Raw genomic sequence first — 17,801 nt, forward strand, 5'->3', positions numbered from 1 at the left:
CAGTCTTCTCCAACACCGCAGTTCAAAAGCATCAATTCTTCGGCGCTCAGCCTTCTTCACAGTCCAACTCTCACATCCATACATGACCACAGGAAAAACCATAGCCTTGATTAGACGGACCTTTGTTGGCAAAGTAATGTCTCTGCTTTTGAATATGCTATCTAGGTTGGTCATAACTTTCCTTCCAAAGAGTAAGCATCTTTTAATTTCATGGCTGCAGTCATCATCTGCAGTGATTTTGGAGCCCCAAAAAATAAAGTCTGAAACTGTTTCCACTGTTTCTCCATCTATTTCCCATGACGTGATGAGACCAGATGCCCATACCCATATATGAATAGTATGTATGATATAATTCAATATATTTTTTAGAAAAATTATGAATTTTTGCTTATCTAAAACATATATGATTTAGTCCATGGGGTCACAAATAGTCAAACATGACTTAACAACTGAACAAAAAATTTATAACATTTTGGTTCCACTTATTTGACTAAAATGAATAGAATACTAGACTTCTAATTTATATTCCCTGAAAACTTTGATATAGTTCCATTTATAACAGCATCTAGTATTACTGCTAAAAGTTTAGAAAGCTTATTATTTTAGTGATTTTTAAAAGAAATTAAATGAGGCTTAAAACTTCTAATCCAGTTATGAAAATATAAACAAATATTATGCTGTTTTAAAAAAAAGAAAATTGACATGTGATACTTTATTACTAACTAAAGTACAGATTGTGTTCAGATTTTTAAAAAGAGGATATTTTATGTATTTTAATAAGACCTATGGTTCTTAACAAAAAAATTGATGTACTACAATTTAAAGTACATATACCTGTGGCGGATTCATTTTGATATTTGGCAAAACTAATACAATTATGTAAAGTTTAAAAATAAAATAAAATTAGAGAAAAAAAAAATAAAGTACATAATGGCCATCCAAAAATAATCAATCTTCTTGAATGAATTGACTAAAGCAATCTAAACTAGCTATGTGACAAGAAAGAGAGAGAAATGCCATTAAATTAGTGGTACGATTTTTTTTTTTAAATTTTCTTAGGCTGATGACTGATGTGATCCTTCAGTCAGCAAGTTGCACAATTAACCTTAACCCGAGGACATATATTAACAAGCAACCATCTAGTTCAAGTTTCAGATCGTTTTCTTCAAGTAGCTCTGAAAAAAAATGTATGGATAAGAATAAAGAAGTTTATGTAACAACCTAAATGACAAAAGAATTTGAAAATGAATAGATGCATGTACATGTATAACTGAATTACTTTGCTGTACACCAGACGTGCAAAACATTTTTGATCAACTATACTCCAATATAAAATAAAAGTTAACAAAAATACAAAACCATTAAAAAAAAAGAGATTTTAAAAACTACAGCTGTACCATTGACCTTTGAACACCATGAGATTTAGGGGCACTGATCCTTCACATCATCAAAAATCTGTATATAGTTTATAGTCAGCCCTCTGTATCTGCAGATTCAACTAACTGTGTATGGTTGTAATACTGCAGTATTTCCTGTTGAGAGAAATCATTGTGTAAGTGGACACATACAGTTCAAACCCATGTTGTTCAAGGGCTAATTGTAATCATTACATATTCTTGTTATTGGCAATGATATATGACAAAATACAAACTGACAAGACTTGCCAAACTTCAGGATACCTGACTCTTTTTCCAATGCACATATTCTGAATTGTGTTATTAGTGGCTCATTTACAGTTCACTTCTGGTTTTCTGATTCTTCCCTTAAATTTTCACAATTCAAATTATGGTCAGATGTTTATTCCAAAGTGAAATAGGAAAAAGAAAATAGAGATAAGATTTTAATAGTGGAAAAATAAAATAAAGCTGCATTAATCTTCTAGGTCAGATATACTTGAGATCCATGAATATTTGAGAAATAATGTGGTGTATGAGCGTAGTCCATGCTGTTTCCCAGCACGAAAGTTCACGGTATTCAGGAGCGTTTTCCAGTTCCTATTGTCTCCAAAATGTTTGCTATTCAGACATTGAAGATATAGTCTGAATTAGATGCATGACATTTTGTTTTATGTAATTTTAATTTTAGCAAAGACACAATCTAACCTTGAAGCCAAACAAGAACAAAGGAGCATTTAAGAGAAAATATATGAGAAAAATAGCAAATATTTTTGATCAAAAATGAGTTTGTTTTTGGATAATGCTTTCTTAGACCTTATGAATTAAATTGTTTTATATATCATTATGAAAAAATGTAAGATTAATAGCTGACTTCTTCTGTATTATTTTTAAAATTTAATAATTGAAAAATATTTTATTTTATCAGCAAAAATTATAGACATTGTAGTTCGTTATAAAGCTGTTTTTAAATATTTGATTATTTTTGGTGTTTTCTATGTATTCAGACATATAGCACTACTTTGATGTCAGTCACTGGTGATTGAGGGATGAGGGTAAGGCAAATGACACTTGGTAAATCTAGAATATACTCTGAGCTGCATAAATGCTTTATAAACTGCATATGCAAAACCATCTGGATAAGTGGACATGGCAGCTTGATAACATTATATAAGCTCACCATTTACATAGGTAGCATGATCTCATCCTAAGGATTTCTATAGATGTCAAGAGGATAAAAAGCTCAGGAGGGTGAGGAAGAGAGGATATTTTCATTAAAGGGGGGAATAAAAGCTCTTTCATAGATAGTCACATTATAAGACTTTTTAAAAGCTCATTTGTCTGCCAGAGCATGTGAACATAATACCTGAGTCATTTTTAGTTGCTATAGTTGTGAAGAACCATTTTCCCTAAAAGGATTTTGCATAAAATCCTACCAGGTTAAGACTTCCTAGGACCTGCTTTGGATTTTTCTAAGTAATAGGACTTTCTGAAATTCTAGCTAAATATTAGATTTATGAAGATTAGTGTTTTTCAACAGTAATAGATTATGCAGTTTGGGGATGACCTGCTATGTTAGTTGACTTTCTAAGCTCAATTTTTAATTGAATCTTATTTTTCATATTCTCTTCTTTTCCCCATCTCTCTAATGTAAAAAATAATTCAAATACTAATAAAGGCTTTACAGCATTCTACAAAAGATTAGCAAAATCATCAGGTTAGGAGTTATATTAGCAAAGAGAAAACTTGTTGCCTCAGTATCTTTTTAGAGTCTCTCTATATTTTCCCTTTCAAGTAAATATTAAATATCCACATTTAATTAAAGTAGAGGAGTCTTGTAAGGGTGAGAAAGAACAATAGAAAAACAAACAAGAATAGCAAAATGATATGATAGGCAAAATAATTCTTCATTCCAGAAACTGGCCAAAATGAGGAAATAGAAGACAAGTAATATTCAGGAAGAGATATGCTGGATCCTGTCAAATATTTTAGGAATGCGTTAGTCAGTGTTATGACCAGTGGTGACACTTATAGAACAGACTTCAGATTTACAATGTATCTTTATATTTGATGTTACTGTGACAGTTTGTCTTAGGAGTCTTGTTGCTGAAAGACTGAAAATCAGTAACATAGGTAATGGCTACCTTCTAAAATCAAATTAAAAAATATGAAATATAAAGCTTCTCAATATCTATCACGTCAGTGACACTGTTTAAATTAGTAGCTTCCTAAACTAGATTGTTGAAACATCATTTCTTTCATCAAAATCCCTTTATGTTGAGACTAAAAATCGACATTTAAAAAAATAAAAATAATTCCTTACTTTCAGCAATGTATGATTTTTGAAAGTTTAATAAGGTACTTTTTGATGACTAATTTATTATATTGTCATGATTATCAAATGTTACAAAACTAATTAGGAAATTACTTAATTGTTGTCCATGCATCATTCTTTTATGAAAACTGAAGCAGGATGTTTATGAGGTATGTCCAATAAGTAGACTATGCATTAAAGCAAAGATTATAAACATTTGTAGTTACTTTCTACCAATTTTCCAAAGAAATCAGTTTGCCACTAAAATGGAAATGAAAGTCTATTTATTTTTGAAGGACCATTATTTATTTAACGAAGGTCCCAAAAGGAGAATCAAAGTCTTACTATTGGACAATAAGAAATGTACTTCTATGAACTAAGATAGATGGTATGGAGGGGTGCGAGGCAGGGACAAGAAAAACAAATCTAATAGGAAAAATTGTGAGTGGGTTCTTGGGAAGAAAACCGGGGACTGTTTATTAATATGCTTGTGTTTTAGCCCAACATGGTTCCATTAGTCAGAAAGAGGGCTACAAGTAAAAGTGAATGTAGCTATTTTTCTTAGTGACTGCAAAACCGGATGCCTAAGCTGAGATATTTGGGAGTCCAGTAGACAAAGATACAGTTCAAGAAATGGCCAAGTTTCCCAAACCTCTCTGCCTCATCCCCCTTTTCCATGAAATGTACTATGGTTCTGTCTTTAGAGAAATGAAAGGAAACCAGTGCCCTTTGTCAATTTAGCAAAACCAGGTGAATGAGACGGAAAGAACGGTATTAAACACAACAGAACCACATTTCTACATAACACAAGCAACTATGATCATCGGTTATAAAAATTGATTCACTTTTTCAACATGAGCATATGCTGCTTATAGCGCATATGTTGAAAACTTTATATTCAAAGGAGTGAAGGCTGAATTTCCTTATGTAGAAGAAATTGATTTTTGCTTGAGTAAAGATCAAACCCTCTTCTGGCACAACGGCACAGGTTCTGTAGTGGGTAAAGAGAGTCAGTAAAAGCACCTCCCATTAAAATGTGATAAGGTTTCCAATAAATCAGCTACTTTATTAGACTCGCCCTGTCATTCACAATGAAATAGCAGAGCTGTGTATCCTCACCAATATTTCAGTTTTGTTTTGAAAAGTATCTTCTCTAGTGTTCTGCCAGAATTGTATGATTTACTGTTCTAAACTCAGTTCTGAAATATCCATCCGCATCTCAGCTATTCTATTCTTGGCACCAGGAAAGATTCTGCTTCAGGTTTTATTTATTCAGCGCCTGTTAATGTTGTAATTTTACATCACTGTCATGTCATTTTGCTACTAATGTCATATATTTGATAAAAGAGCACAGGGAGAGGAGCAGTGTTCTTATTAATTAGAGAGGTCTGATAAATGGATTATCTTATTTAGTAAGCAAGTCTTTGACAAGCAAGTGAATACAGATGGGCATATTAATGCTGACTTCCTAATTTACTGCTGTGTTAACATGAGTTTTAATTTCTTTGGTGAATTTCTGAACATCTCCTTGAAATCTGCTTTAATAATAGCAACTAAAAGTTATTTAATGACAACCATAAATTAGTGTATATGCATTATTCATATGGATTATTTAATTTTAATCCCTTCAGCAGCTCTATGAGGGATGAGCTGCTTTGCAATATCCATTTTACAGATGTGGAAACTGAGGCAAAACAAGGTTATAATAACACAAGATTTCACGGCTAATGAAGGTAGAATTAAAATGATCCCTGGTAATTCTTCTATGAAGATGCTTTCCCTACTGTCTATGTAAGTGTTGACCTCCTATAATTCTCATACTGCCTTCTGATAAATATATACATATTTATATAAAATAACATAGTAGCTTTTTATCTGGATTTTATCTTATTATTTTCTCATTGAGAAAATATACAGTTTCTGCTTCCATCCTATAACATAATGCTAACTTGCTTATGATGCCCTTGATGAGGATTCTGAGTAATGTTGTATTTTAAAATGTAAAAGAATATTAGCAAAATTTATCTTGTTTTTATGTAGGAAAAAGTAATTTCCATCTAGGGCCATCATTCAGATAATTTCCACTTTGAAAATAAATCTGTTTTTCCTCTGAAATCCTCTTTACTTTTTTTGTTGGCCAGATTACTAACTAGCTTCTCATACAGAATGTACATAAAATGATTGGTTTCTTACGCCTGTGTCTTAGCTTTGCCGTTTTGATGTTAAGTTTCTGGAACCTTCCTTGAAACACACACATGCACCTAAATTGGGCTTTAAGTGTTGATTTTATGAACAGATATGTGAAATAGCAGGAAAGTGCTAGGAAAAAGTGTGATAATACCTGGATATAGCTTTATCATTGTTATGTGTAAGACTTATTCAAAAGGAATTTTAAGAAGAAAAGTGTATTTATTTTAAAAGCAGTATAACACAAAATTGAACTCATTTCCAATTCCAATGAAATTCAGCTGTGTTTTTCTTCTCTGTTGAGTGATTTTCATTCATCTGGTTATGACCCACTCTCTGCCAAATCTTGCCCAGGATTTGTGGGTTGTTGGGATCAACCCCTATCCAACTCAGACCAACTGGATTCCAACTGTTCCTAAAGACTTAGCCATATTCTGTTCCTTAGTCTCTCCCAAACAACTTAGGAAGTACTTTATGAGCTTCCACAGTCCATAAAAATGAGTCAGAGTGCCTTAGGAAGTGCCTTAGGCTTTTGCAGTTTCAGCACTTTTTTTTTTTTTTTGGTTTATTTTTTTTATTTATTTTTTTTTACTTTACTTTAATTTTATTTTTAAACTTTACAATATTGTATTAGTTTTGCCAAAATCGAAATGAATAGCACTTAGCACTTTAAATACCCCAAACTTGATGCTTGAATCCCAGTTTGTAGGACTGTTTTCCTACCTTGGTTTCCTGTCTCCCTCAGGAATTTAAGTCTCTCTCAAAGCCCCAACTTCCTTAGGTGGGGCCCTAACGGTGGTCTCTATTCTGTCAATTATCTTCTTGGATGCTTCTCTTTTTTTTCTCATTAAATTCTGTAACTCTGCCTGTCTCTGAAAGGTTATTCTGAGGTTTTGAGGGCTAGATTCCTTTGACTTTGAGTTTTATAACCTTACAGAAGCCCTCACTTTATTGTCTACCAGATAACATCCTCTTGGACATTGACCTTGGCCTGGATCAAATCTGAATGTATTAACTTCCTTAAGGTCAACACTGTGTGTTAGAGTGTTACCTATGGAGTTCCATCCTGGAGGATACTTGTTTAGCTGTGATCCTTATTATGATGACTTCCTCCCTTTCTTCACAAAGTTCCCAGCTTATCTGTGAACTAAACACATTTTGGGAGTTACAATAAATATATGGCTTTTCTTCTCAACTGGCTTCCCTGGCGGCTTAGACAGTAAAGAGTCTGCTTGCAAAGCAGAAGACCCAGGTTCAATCCCTGGGTCAGGAAAACCCTCTGGAGAATGGAATTGCAACCAACTTCAGTATTCTTGCTTGAAGAATCCCATGGACATAGGATGTGACCCTACGGACAGCCCATGGTGGGCTGTGGAATTGCAAAGACTAAGGCATGCCTGAGAGACTAACACTTTCATTTTCACTTTCTTTTCAAGCCTCTGGCTGTATCAAATTCATTACTCGCAAATGCATCCTAGATATTGAATATTGCTTTCACTTTGATTTTTTATTGTAAAGATTGAAGCAGGCTGGAAAAGGGCAATGCGGTCCAAAAATGTAGTTCTCTGCTCATGCAAAAGCTGGATATTAACTTGATAATATCCTCCTGTCTAAGCAATAGTACATAACACACGATATAATACACTGTTCATGACAGTCTGTAAGAGATTTCAACTTGCAAGTGCTTAACTACAAGGTGTACCCTTTTTATCTCCTATCACTACCTCACTTTCCATAACAGTGCTCAAATTAGCTGGGTTGGCTCATTGTCAGTCACTTAGCTCCCACAGCTTGATAAACTTTTTCATTAAATCAAGGAGGTGGACAATATGCTATCTACTTTTAGTTTCTGATGTAAGATGTCATGTGGGTATGTGTTAAGTTGCTTCAATTGTGTCTGACTCTTTGTGAGACCCTATAGACTTTAGCCCACCCGTAGGGCTTTTCTGTCCATGAGGTTCCCTAGGCAAGAATACTGGAGGGGGTTGCCACACCCTTCTCCAGGGGGATCTTCCTGACCCAGAGATCAAACCAGCATCTCTTATGTCTCCTGCATTGGCAGGCAGGTTCTTTGCCACTATAAGATGTCATGCTAAGTATCAAATCATAATTCCAGTGACTAATACCCTTATGTATGTGTGTGTGTTTGTGTGTGTGCATGCTCAGTCACTTCCAACTTTTTGTAACCCCCTGGACTGTAGCGACCAGGCTCCTCTGTTCATGGAATTTTCTAGGCTAGAATACTGGAGTGGGTAGCCATTTCCGACTGGAAAATATCTTCCCAAACCAGGGACAGAACCCAAGTCCCTTGCTTCTAATACATTAACCGGTGAATTTTTTTTACCGTTGGGCCACTAGAAATACCCTCATAGTAGCCTCTAAAAGACTAGAAATGAAAAGAGCAGGAACTGCTTCTGACTAGAATCTGGTTTTACTGAGAACTAGCTCTGGCTTGCATCAGTTTCATTGTGATTTGGTATTTTATACATTGTTATCCTTGCTATATATTGACTGACTTTAAGTTTGTTTATCTCAAATACTTAAAATTTTCTATCCAAACTTTATGAGAAATAGATTTATCTAACATCCCAATTTTACTCAATAAAAGTTTTTGCAATGTCTTTTAGTGGGAAAAAATGTATATTTTCATTAGAAACAACCACTTTCTTATTTCTTGTTTCTCATTTTTTATTTCACTTATTACAAAGAGCATATTAGGGATCACTCAACCCAACAGAGTTTACAAAAAAAAAAAAAAAACTTTTTAAAATAAACATGGATTCTCCTTTATTCCTTCAAATGGCACAGGCATAGACATATGGTGGGTAGAAATATTCTGAGGTAAATACTCAGAATTCTGAATTTTTTTTTCTGTAATAAAGTACCCCAATACTTTCTTACAGATTCAGCTCACTAGTTACTGCAGATTTGGTTGCAACCCAAGTCACTTTAGTACCTTAGGAAAAGTGAGATGCTTCAGGCAAGATTATCAGCATGAGAATAAATGAGTTAGTGAGCATTAATAAAACCTGGAGAACAACAGTGCTAAATGTTTAATGCATCATTTGAGTATGTGCCACTACAGAAAATTGAATGAACAGCTTTTTGGTTATGGGTATTGGGAGTAAGAAATTTTTAGCATTGTTTTGCATTTCTTTTGGGGCCAGACTTATCAAAATGAATAATTTCTGATAGAGAATGCCTAGTAGGCTTTCTCTCTTTAAGAACTTAGTGGTGTGCATAAAAACTCCAGTGAGTCACCTTTCCTTCTCTTATGAGGAACCATTTATCTGTAAAGCATTTGCTGAATGTTGACTCAGTGTCAGCCTCAGGGGTGCATTGTGCCCACACTTAGTGCTACAATGAGAGAGAATTATGTCATATACTCTAGACAGTCACTAAATTCCCCGTTGGTTCTGGAGCAATTCTTAGTATTCAAATTTTATTAGATTCTTGAATGATGAATGATAGTATAATCCTGGTTATTTTCTTAACAACAAAAATTTGTTGAATAGCTATCATGTGAATAATGAATGGTCTTTATTTCAGATATGACACAGTGCTTAGCCTCAGGGAGGGAATTCTAGTGGGTTCACATATAGATTGTCTGCTTTTATGTCATTCTAGTGATAGAAATGGAGAAAGAGGAAAATCAAGAGAAGTGGGAAGAGGAACGGGGGAGGAATAACAATAAAAAAAATATATTTTGTGTGTCGAATATTTGCTAGGAATTCATTAGGTTTCAAATGAAGCATAACATGATGTCTTTAAAATGACTTATCTATCTGGAGTAGAAACTAACATTTATTATGTCCTTCCTATTACATAGCTTCAGGGCCTCTGTCTAATAATAATTATCAATGTTTATTGAGAATAACTAGGTGTTTTACATAAATTAGCTTTACATGGATTGTTGTATCTACTCCTTTCCATGATTTTTCACTGTTGTTTTACATGAGCTATTTTATCCAGTCACCTCCAAAATCCTATGAGATGGATAGATACCAGGTCTGTCCCCATTTTAAAGATGAGAAAGTCTAGGCATAGAGAGATTGATAGATCACCCAAATATACATAGCTAACAAGATGTGAATCCAAGATTTAATTCCACTTTTACAGATTCTTTCCAAAGACTTAAATTGTAATTTTGAACTTTTCTTTTAAAAGCACCCTAAAATGTTTATAACCTTCAGACCCCAGGCAATTGTGCTTTCTACAACAACTTCAGCTTCCATTTAATGAAAATGTGAACCTATCTGCTTCTTGAACTGTCTTCTTCCCTCTTCTGATGGTAGAGAAAGTGGATTTTCTGGAAACAAAGACCGTTCTGCCCCTTTCTCAAACAGAGATCCTGTTTGCTGTCCATTTCAGGAATTGATCGGTCAGTCATATTTATTCTTGTTCTGTCTCCTTCATCTCTATTATCAATCTGTTTCTCTCTGCTCTGTTACTCACATCAGCATTCAAACATACACTTTTTTTCACCCTTAAAAAAGGGTGAAAAAAGGATTTAATAAAGAAAAAAAATTCCAAATATCCCCATTTCCATCTCAGCTGTTTCCAGACCACTCAGCTTGCTTTCCCAGCTAGTAAAAGCCTCTCCGCCTGGATGTCTTGACTATACTCCATTTTTTTATTTACTCAAAAAATGCTTATTGATACCTTCTAGATGCCAGGCTTTGTGCTGTCACAGGATTAAAACAAAGAACAGCACAGACTTCACAGGAATAGTAACTTACAGTAGAAGCTTGTATGTGATGCCTCCTATTATCACAGATGTATCTAAGAGATAATTCTAGAGATCTCTGCTTTCTGCCTTTAGTCCTGTCTCTTATCAAATATGTCTAGGTTTTAGATATGTTGACATTGTCTATACCCAAATAAACTAACCACTGCTTTGAAAAAATCATTGCAGAATGTTAGAGAAACTTTTAGAGTTCAAATCTAGCCTTAGTATCTACATTTATCAAGCTTCTTTGCCATCTAAGGGCATCTGTCTGCTTTTAAGATATTCACCTTACCTAATTATAATATTTAAATATTTGAATGACTAAAGTGAATAAAATCTCCCATTTCCATGTGCCCAAACAAGTGGGCCATTGGCCCATAACATCAGATTTTCCTGGGCATTTCTATTGGGAAGTTTTATTTATCCTCATTTTATAGATAAACCAATGAGCATTGCAGATATATGAAAAACTTGCCCAGACTTATCCAATCAATATACACACAGAATTCAAATACAGCTCTCTTTAATTACACAGCCTATAAGATCTTTTAAATATACATTATACATGTAGCAAAATCAAGAGATGGATGAGATTGGTTGAGGACAAAAGGGCCAGAAAGTGAGTTTTATAGAGCATGACCTTAAGGGGAGGAAACCAGAGAAAAAACTGTATAGGAAACCCTTAAGTAGAAAACATATACTCATTTGTGCTTGAGTAGAATAGAAAACCCACAGCAGGAGTGTCAACAGATTAACTATGTGTTCTTTGAAATTTTCCCTGTTGTGTCTCTGGCCACAGAAGACAGACATTTAACAAGTTTGGTCAAAGAGACCTCAGTTGACGAGTGACTGTACTATTGATAACTTATTTTATTATCATTTTCTATAAAACCAGATTCAGTGATTGTTTGTAAAATACTCACAAGCTCTTGCTATTTTTGCTTTCAAAGTATTGAATTCTTTTCCTGCTTTAGAAGAAACATTTTAAAGAGAGAATTTGGTCTTAGTTTCCTTTAGCTGATTTTATTTAAATTTTTGCATGATTTAGTGTTCTGCAGAGAGTTTTCCTCCCTTAGTTTTAACTTGAACAGCTTGATGAGAGTTTAATAGAATTTGTTTTAAAGTTATTGCTGACCTTGAATTAAGTCTGTCGCCACGCAGGTATGGGCTTCATTTATGGCAAATATGTTTGTCTTTACAGTCATGAATAATTTCCAAATTCTAGAAATTACTTCTCTTTTATAGCTGTACCTTCCAAACCCATCATAAGGAGGGCTCTGTCAGCATTTCTATTACATTCTTCACAGAGGTTGATAACATGGCCATAAAATCACCTCCAGGATCAGTTTTGTCAGAAAAACTCTCATCTAGGGAAGAAAGGTGATTTTTTGGTTGTTTGTTTTAACCTTTTCCATTTCCAACAGTTTAAAAACAATATACTGAATTGTCTGTTCTCATACAATTGGAGTTCATAGACTCTTTTTTTTTTTTTTTTGCTATAAAACATCTTTCTCTGAAAGATGTCCTAATTGGCTTTTATGTATGTATGCACTAGAACTGCTCTTCTCCTCAGAAGAGTTACAAAGCAGCACAGAGCTTGAACACAAGAGCTCATCAGACGGATGTCCAAATCCCTATCTATCACTTAAGTAAGAGATTGTGAGTTAGCTACTCACAGAATATGATAAGGACTTAATAAATCCTGGCTATAGAGTATAGGTTATTATTTTTAGTCCTGTTATCACTTTGGAAATTAACTCCTTAATCTGATGTGTATCTCTAAGTAATAAATTAATTTTGTTCCTTCATTTACTCATTCAATTCTTATTGAGCATCAGACTGGATGATAGAGATACAAAGACAATATAACATGACCCCTACCCTCAAGGAATATGTAGTTCAGTAGGAAGAGTCAGAATTGAGGAGACACAGTACAGAATATTTAATACTTCTGGCGAGTCTTGAATAGCTCAGTCACTTTTCTCAGGCTCAGATCAGATCAGTTGCTCAGTCGTGTCCGACTCTTTGTGACCCCATGAATAGCAGCATGCCAGGCCTCCCTGTCCATCACCACCTCCCAGAGTTCACTGAGACTCATGTCCATCGAGTCAGTGATGCCATCCAGCCATCTCATCTTCTGTCATCCCCTTCTCCTCCTGCCCCCAATCCCTCCCAGCATCAGAATCTTTTCCAATAAGTCAACTCTTCGCATGAGGTGGCCAAAGTACTGGAGTTTCAGCTTAGCATCAGTCCTTTCAAAGAAATCCCAGGACTGATATCCTTCAGAATGGACTGGTTGGATCTCCTTGCAGTCCAAGGGACTCTCAAAAGTCTTCTCCAACACCACAGCAGCCTTCTTCACAGTCCAACTCTCACATCCATACATGACCACAGGAAAAACCATAACCTTGACTAGATGAACCTTTGTTGGCAAAGTAATGTCTCTGCTTTTGAATGTGCTATCTAGGTAGGTCATAACTTTCCTTCCAAGGAGTAAGCAAGCGTCTTTTAATTTCATGGCTGCAGTCACCATCTGCAGTGATTTTGGAGCCCAGAAAAATAAAGTCTGACGCTGTTTCCACTGTTTCCCCATCTATTTCCCATGAAGTGATGGGACCGGATGCCATGATCTTCGTTTTCTGAATGTTGAGCTTTAAGCCAACTTTTTCACTCTCCTCTTTCACTTTCATCAAGAGGCTTTTGAGTTCCTCTTCACTTTCTGCCATAAGGGTGGTGTCATCTGCATATCTGAGGTTATTGATATTTCTCCTGGGAATCTTGATTCCAGCTTGTGTTTCTTCCAGCCCAGCGTTTCTCATGATGTACTCTGCATATAAGTTAAATAAGCAGGGTGACAATACACAGCCTCGACGCACCCCTTTTCCTATTTGGAACCAGTCTGTTGTTCCATGTCCAGTTCTAACTGTTGCTTCCCGACCTGCATACAAATTTCTCAAGAGGCAGATCAGGTGTTCTGGTATTCCCGTCTCTTTCAGAATTTTCCACAGTTTATTGTGATCCACACAGTCAAAGACTTTGGCATAGTCAATAAAGCAGAAATACGTGCTTTTCTGGAACTCTCAGGCTAGGGTATCACTAAAGGTTTTTTAGGTAATAGGTAGAAAGTTGGGTATTTCTGTACTAAATGCTAAAGGATGATGAAGAGATAGATAAACATGCTTGGGTCATGGAAGCAGCAATGTGCAGAGTATAAGGAGGCAAATCATGGAATAAACTGGGAGCTAGAATATACTGCAGTTAAGAGTATAGGGAACTGGAAGAATAGCAAGAAAGTATAATGGAAAGATATTTCTATTTATTCTTCATCATAATAAACCTGACTAGGTTCTCTCTTGGCTCAGATATTCTGCATGCCATATATTTCTCTAGTTTGGTTTACTACCTTTATTTTGATGAAGCACATTCTCCAATTACTTTAAAAATAATGGTATGGAAGGTACAATTTTTAAAGTTCTTATGTAACTTTAAATGACTCTTTTATGCTCTCCTCTTGATATATAACAGAGAAGGTGATGGCACCCCACTCCAGTACTCTTGCCTGGAGAATCCCGTGGATGGAGGAGCCTGGTGGGCTGCAGTCCATGGGGTTGCTAAGAGTTGGGCACAACAGAGCGACTTCACTTTCACTTTTCATTTCCATGCGTTGGAGAAGGAAATGGCAACCCACTCCAGTGTTCTTGCCTGGAGAATCCCAGGAACGGGGGAGCTTGGTGGGCTGCCGTCTATGGGGTCGCACAGAGTCGGACACGACTGAAGCAACTTAGCAGCAGCAGCAGCTTGATATATAATGTAGTACTGAATATGTAATTCTTAATTATAATTCTTAAATTTTAATTCTTAAATTAGAGATTATTTTCCTTTAGAATGTTGAAAGTATTGCCCCATTGTGTTGTAGCATGTGAAAGTGATGGTGATAGATCTCAAGCCCTTCTGACTGCTAATAATTTGCATTATGACCTATAATTTTTTCTTTGGACACTTCTAGAATATCCTCTTTGCCATTATGTTTCTGGAATTTTCATATTTTTGCTAGTCATTTTAGACAATCTGTTGGACTTTTAATCCAGAAACTCATATCCTTTAGGGCTGAGAATTTTCTCAAAATATTTTACTTGTTATTTTTTATAATTTTTTTCTTTTCACAATTTTTTTAGCTTTTCCTATTCAAATGTGAGATAATATCATATGCTGTAATTTTCTTGTCTTTTGTCTTGTTATTGCATTTGATATGTTTCATGGATTTGTAAAGTTTAATTTTTAATTTATTGATATTTTCATTTTTTTTGTTGTTTTTAATTAACAAGGACCATTTTTGTTCTCTAAATAATCATTTGAAATTAACATCCACATCTATTAATCTGAAGGTAATTATAATAGTTTTCTTTTCTGCAAAATTTCTATTTCATTCATTTTTTTTAATTGAATTGACTGATTTTGGTATCTGCCTTCCCTATTGAGGATTTTTTCAGATGTTTGGTAATCTCTGTTGCTTTCTCATGATTAGATTAAGAAAGTTAAGAGGTGATTTGAAGCTATGAATAGGTAAGTGCCATTTGTTGACTGTATACTTAACTGGGCAGGTCATTTTTAAGGGATTTCTTAGATTAGCATTTTTTTATATCTCTTCTTATTTTGGTCAGATTATCCAAAAAAGCCTTTTCAAACTTCTACTAGAGAGTAACTAGAGAGTAGGTACTGATATTATAGGAGTTAGCAAAGGTATCTCAAAGTTAACATCGACAAAATTGAGCTCTTCATCACCTGCCCCCAAATCAGTTTGTTCTTTCTGAAATCTTCCCCATTACAGTAAATAGTACACACTTTCTCTCAATCACCCAAAGCTCAAGTTGTCGTTGACTTCTCTTTCTCAAACACTGCATCTAATCAGAAAATCTAGTTGACTGTACCTTTAAAATGTATCAGGAATCTGATATCTTTACTATTTCCATCATTATTACTCTTATTAAACTACTGTTTTCGTTCACATTGATTATGGTGGCCATTCTGCTATTTCTCTTGTCTTGCTTGCAAAAGAGCAGTCAAACTGATTATTTTCAAAGCACTCCAGTGGGTTCCCGTTTGCTCAGTGTAGAATCAGAATCCTTGTGATTGCCACCGGGTCCATGAATGATCTTTGTTTTACCTCCCATTCCAAATTACCTTTCTGATGTTTTCTATCTTTATTTCTGTTTTTCATTACTATAGCTACTATGCTTTCTTGGTAGTTCCTTGAACAGGTTCTCTGTCCTCCATCTGAGCAACTCTCTACTTTCTGTTCTCTCTGTCTGGAACATCCTTCATCCTTGCTCCTTCCCTCCACCAACATTTGCACCTCCTTCAAGTCTGTGGTTAAAACACACCCTTCTAAGGGCAACACCTGTCTAAAACAGAATTCCTTACCAACTCATCATTTTGTATTTACTTTGTTTTCACCTCCTATCAAGTAATAACACATTATATACTGTGTTTGTTTATTTAGCTTAGTAGCCACTAGATTGCATGATCCAAGTGAGTAAGGATTTTCATCTTTTTTCCTCACTGATTTGCTGCCAATATTTGCAACATGGCTTCACACAGAGTGGGATCTTGATAAATGTATGTTGAGTAAATAATTAAACAAGGTAGATTAGTTTCATTATCATTTTGCATTTGAGGAGACTGAAGCTCAGGATTAAGCAACTTGCCCAAGGCCTCAAATTCCTTAATGGGCGAAGCACAATTTAATTCAGATCTCTCTGGCTTCAGTGCCTATGCATTATCTAAGAATAAACTGCAATTGATAAGTTAAGTAAGATGAAGATTAGAAATTGTCTCTTGGACTTAAGAACAAAGAAATTTTCTGGTGGCCTTGTCAGCAGCAATCCCAGGAAAGTAATGAGATAGAAGCTATAACGTAATAGGTATAGGAATGAATGGAGACAAGGTTAGCTACTCTTTGAAGGCCACTGAAAAAGAGGAAAGGGGTAAATAGGGTGTTTTCTTGTTTGTTTGTTTTAATCATAAGGTTATTGATATGTAGAGGATATTAAGTGCCAGTGGAGAGTGAAAAAGATGCTAAGGAAGAGAGAGGAGAAAAGTGATGAGGAAAAACTAAACACTGAGTGGATGAGACAGAATGTGACAGGAAGTATAGAAAGCTTATAGGGAGAAAGGTTTACTTTCTTAATGATTTATTAATACTATCCAGAGTTATTAGGCTCATTCATTTATTCATCTGATAAATTTTTATCATGATGTTGAAGCTGTAACTCCAATACTTTGGCCACCTGATGCAAAGAACTGACTCTTTCGAAAAGACCTTGATACTGGGAAAGATTGCAGGTGGGAGGAGAAGGGACAACAGAGGATGAGATGGTTGGATAGCATTACTGACTCAATGGACATGAGTTTGAATGAACTCTGGGAGCTGGTGATGGACAGCGAGGCCTGGAGTGCTGTAGTCCATGGGGTCACAAAGAGTGGGACATGACTGAGCAACTGAACTAAACTGAACTTAAATATTTATCAAGTTATAAGGCCCTAGGCACTGCTATATGTACTGGGTATCTGATGGTGAATAATCACGAGTAACGTTATTATGATCTATGCATTACATCATTATATCTTCACAACAACCTTCTGAGATAGATATTATTATTATTATTATTCTTAATTCAGGAGGAGGCTTAATCTTAAGAGAAGGGAATGGTCTTGCCCAAAGTAATTCATCTAGGAAGTGTTGGTGTCTAAATTCAAACCATAGCAGTCTGACTCTACAACCCATGCCTTTAATTACTTTTCTCCACCACTTAAGACAGAATTTATATTCTGATGAGAGGGACAGAAACAAACAAACACCAAATCATTAAACATCCTACAAAGTCATTATACATTCCACAAAAAGATGTACCATAGACTATAAGATTTATAGTGACTGCATAGCTATTTTGAATGATCAGAGAAAGCTCCTCCAAGGAAATGGTGTTTAGGCTTAGATCCAGGATATAATCAGAAACTAGCCAATAAAAGGGAAAAGCATTTCAGGCCCATGAGAGAACTAGTTCCAGGCAATTTGTGGGTTTCAACGCTCTAACTGAGAATATAAAATTAGTGCATCTGGAGAATAGGGAGTAAAGATAAAAACAAAACAAACCAAAAAAAGGTGGGATTCAGATCA

The 17,801-nt window shown here is 35.1% G+C and overlaps 1 long non-coding RNA gene across 17 annotated transcripts in view; it reads left to right on the top strand.

Moving 5' to 3' along the window:
* Nucleotides 1-17,801, top strand: part of LOC147369852 (uncharacterized) — a 1,128,106-nt gene that overhangs the window by 85,780 nt on the left and 1,024,525 nt on the right. Inside the window, exon 3 of one of the 17 annotated variants that reach the window (XR_015167981.1) lies at nucleotides 1,060-1,320. The exons of the other annotated variants lie outside the window; for them this stretch is intronic. This is a non-coding gene — a long non-coding RNA (uncharacterized LOC147369852). Of the gene's footprint in view, nucleotides 1-1,059; nucleotides 1,321-17,801 lie in introns of those variants that run through there. 17 annotated transcript variants of the gene reach the window in all.

This window comes from Bos grunniens, chromosome 7, assembly GCF_055505025.1.
Source record: "Bos grunniens cultivar Pamir isolate PY7600 chromosome 7, Bosgru_T2T1.0, whole genome shotgun sequence".
Classification (NCBI taxonomy): domain Eukaryota; kingdom Metazoa; phylum Chordata; class Mammalia; order Artiodactyla; family Bovidae; genus Bos; species Bos grunniens.